Source organism: Pangasianodon hypophthalmus, chromosome 27, assembly GCF_027358585.1.
Source record: "Pangasianodon hypophthalmus isolate fPanHyp1 chromosome 27, fPanHyp1.pri, whole genome shotgun sequence".
Lineage (NCBI taxonomy): Eukaryota > Metazoa > Chordata > Actinopteri > Siluriformes > Pangasiidae > Pangasianodon > Pangasianodon hypophthalmus.
The window spans coordinates 4,870,362-4,874,335 of NC_069736.1; positions in this window are offsets into that span (position 1 = coordinate 4,870,362).

The following is a 3,974-nucleotide window of genomic DNA, read 5'->3' on the forward strand; positions in this document are numbered from 1 at the left end:
TTGCATTGCACTTTGTGATGTAAGGCTTGGATGCAGCTGCTCGGCCATGGAAACCCATTCCATGAAGCTCTCTACGCACTGTTCTTGAGCTAATCTGAAGGCCACACGAAGTTTGGAGGTCTGTAGCTGTTGACTCTGCAGAAAGTTGGCTGCCTCAGCTGACCCCGCTCTGTGATTTTACATGGCCTACCACTTCATGGCTGAGTTGCTGTTGTTCCCTATTGCTTCCACTTTGTTATAATATCACTAACAGTTGACCGTGGAATATTTAGTAGTGAGGAAATTTCACGAACGGACTTATTGCACAGGTGGCAACCTATCACAGTACCACGCTTGAATTCACTGAGCTCCTGAGAGCGACCTATTCTTTCACAAATGTTTGTAGAAGCAGTCTGCATGCCTAGGTGCTTGATTTTATACACTTGTGGTAATGGAAGTGTTTGGAACACCCGAATTCATTCATGATTTGGAGGGGTGTCCCAATACTTTTGGCAATATAGTGTGTATGTATGTATATATATATATATATATATATATATATATATATATATATATATATATATATATACACACATGCTTCAAAGTCTAGTGTGCACACTAGCAGGGGAGGTTGCTATAAATTAGCTACCTAAGGGCTTTCTAAGATAAAAAGATATCAGTATAATATTTTCTATCCACAACATACACATCAGAAAGTTTTTCACTGTGAAGATTTCCATTAAGTCCATTACATCACCATCAATCCACAGCCCATTCCCATTTCCAAGGTTTTATAGTGGATTATTTTTGGACTTTTGTGGAACCAAGCAACACAGATTGATCTCCATTTGGGCTGATCGCTTTCACACCCCTCCCTAACATGTCATCAGCAGTGATTGAGAAGGTGCATGTGAAATGCAGTTGTGGGTGTAATGAACGCGAACAAGGTGGATTATTTATTCCGTCATCCTTTTTTCCAAAACTAAAAATCAACAGACTAAGCAAATATTGTCGAAACAAGGTTCAAATGACAGAACCATATTTGGTATTCAGAGGAAACTTGGCATGAAGCCAATAGAGCATTAAAGACTTGAGTCACGTAAAAATTTCTTAAATCATAAATACAGCTGCCTATCTGCCTTTATGTTTGTGTGTAATAGTTTGTTGTACCTCATTTGTGTTGTGTCATCGAGGAATCCTTGTGACATAATGCATTGCTCAACACTAATTGTTTAAAGGTCAAGTCTTTATAGTCATGGGTATTTTTACTTTTGATTGTAATACTTGTTATTTTGGTATATTAAAGTGCTGTCACAGCATAACAAAATCATATTCCGGTTACGTTACAGAGCCCAGAGAGTCAGAACACAGCCTAAATGTTGAAAAGTTGTGTGCATGGACTTGCAGTGTTACAATTCATCGTGTTTCTCAGAATGGCCTGGAGCCACAAAGCTCTTCGTTCTGGATCCTTATCTCCAGTTGGATGTGCCGTCTCCTGAGCATTGGATGGTCAGTGTTTTCCTCTGCAGGGCCGTGAGAACGTCAGACACTTACAATTTACATTTATGGACATGTTTTGTACTGTAGTGGATTTTAGAAATGAGGACCTCAAGGAATTAAGAATTATTTAGTGAACCATTTAGCTTATGTGTATGTGTGTATGTGTTAATTGTGTGGGAATCATTAAGGAAGAGAAACTTATTGATGTATTACAACCATAACAGTGATATGGGCAGCTGAGACAGAACTCTAAAACAATAAAACTGTTTTAATGATTAGTTATTATGGTCAGTCCGGCTGATAAATACCACCCTCTTCCCTTCTACACAGACTGTGATGGATTTAACAGATGGAATGAATGAGGGATCCTTGAACGCCATCTGCTGTCGAGAAGCACAAAGTTTCTTAGAACAGTTACGGGGAAACCACAAAAACACAGAGAATTACAACAAAATAATGAACAAGAGCCAAAAGTTGTTTAAAATCTGATTTTAATTTATTACATTATTTATATGTATTTATATCTATTTGTAGAAATGCAGATCTGTTTATAAAAAACATTAACATTATGTTGCATTTGTAAAATGTACGTGGTCATTAAGTACACTCTTAGAAAAAAAAAAGCATTCCTCAAGAGTTATTTATTTCACTCTCCACACACACACACACACACACAAAATCACTCTCATGTCCCATCCTCTATCAACTGCACTAATAGTCTCATACCTAAGTCAAGAAAAATAAAATCAAAATCTAGCACCTCAATGTAGCGTTCTTCAGTATGTTCTTCCAGGAGGGAATATTTAAACATTCTATGAGGAGTTCTACAAAATAAAGATTTCATTCTTTTAAAAAGCCAGAACCATTAACCATTTAATAATAAAGAACCCTTTTTTCTAAGCGTATACTTCTTCAAATCTCTTAATGTCCTTCCACTCAAACCCTGAACATGCTTCTTCATCTACATACCCATATACATGTGTAGAAAATAAGGGTTTTTTGGATGGTTCTAGCTTTTTAAAGGGGTTCTACTACTTTGGAATTGTGTTCCTCATATGAGGTTATACTGTAAGATATGGATGTAATGATCTCTTTTATTAGTGCAGTTGGTAATAAATGGATGTAGTTGATACAGGATGGGTTTGAACAAAAGATTCAAAGTAGAACTAAAAAAAAACTAGAACCATTAACCATCCAAAGAACCATTTTTGCTACGAGGATACATACTTCTTCAAATGTTCTTCCCCTTGAAAACAGAACATATTCTTCTCTATTTATATACTCATTCTTGCATACACTGCTAGAAAAAGAGTTTCTCAGTATTTCTTTGGAAAGTTAATGAGTTCTTCTGCTTTCTGATAGGAAAACGCTCTGTTGTAGGGTTTTGCACAGAACCTTCAGGAGTTTTCCAGAGGGACAACAGAAGCCTATTTAAAGGGTTCCATATTTAAAAGGAATCTTTTATTCTAACAGTGTTTGAATTAGAATTAGACAACATAATCAGGAAAAAAATAATCCTAATAAATAATGTGTAAATGAGTTATTATCTTGTTTTCTTTTCGCTTATTTAATCTTGAACAAAAAGAAATTTGATCAAGTATGGATTCTTGTGTAGATATGTTTGGAGTGAGCAGATGGCCCACAAGAAGTATGTCACTCAGAGGCTTTCATGCACAGCAAGAAGTCAGCTCTACAGCTTAAGACCTTGGAGCCCTGGTGTATCTTCACACAGACACACCTTCAGGAGAATGAGTGGAGCCACTTGTGCCTCTTGGTGGTGCTATAGCACAATTTTAACTTTCATTTTCTAACATTCCACATGTCACATCCTTCCTCTTAAAATGTCAACCTGTTCTGTCTGACCTAGTTTTACTAACCAATTCAAAACATTATCAAAACAAATTTGTTTACATTTGAACTATTTACAGTATGTTAGAGATCTGGTATCCCATATGTATGCATAGTATGTAAGTTTCAGGAACATGGTGGAACATACACAACAAAACTGGGTGTAATGTACACAGGGCTATAATAATACAGAAAATAAAACATACAACACTATACAAAAGTACAGTTTCAGTAGTGTGAAAAAGAAATATGAAAAATTGTGGGAACTTCGGAACTTAGTTCTGAAATTCTGTCTTTTGTCTGTCTTCTGTATACAAAATGTAATTATTAATCACAACTGATTCCCTCTATTACTAATATAATTTTATTATATGAAATATTCTAGAAATATAATTCATGCCTCAGTTGAGTAAAGTACTCAAGAGGGATTATACTGTTTCAGGAGATCAGCAAGATACACCACAGCTAGAGTTGAATATGTCATAAGCAAGACTTTGTAGTCGATGTCTTATAAGGGCATAAAACACAACCTTGTGGGACAACGTACTGAATTTACAGCATTTACATCAGTGGATCTCGTAGACACGCTTTACCAAAGCAACATGCAAATGTACTTTGTAGGCTTACTCAAAACCATATCCTCAACC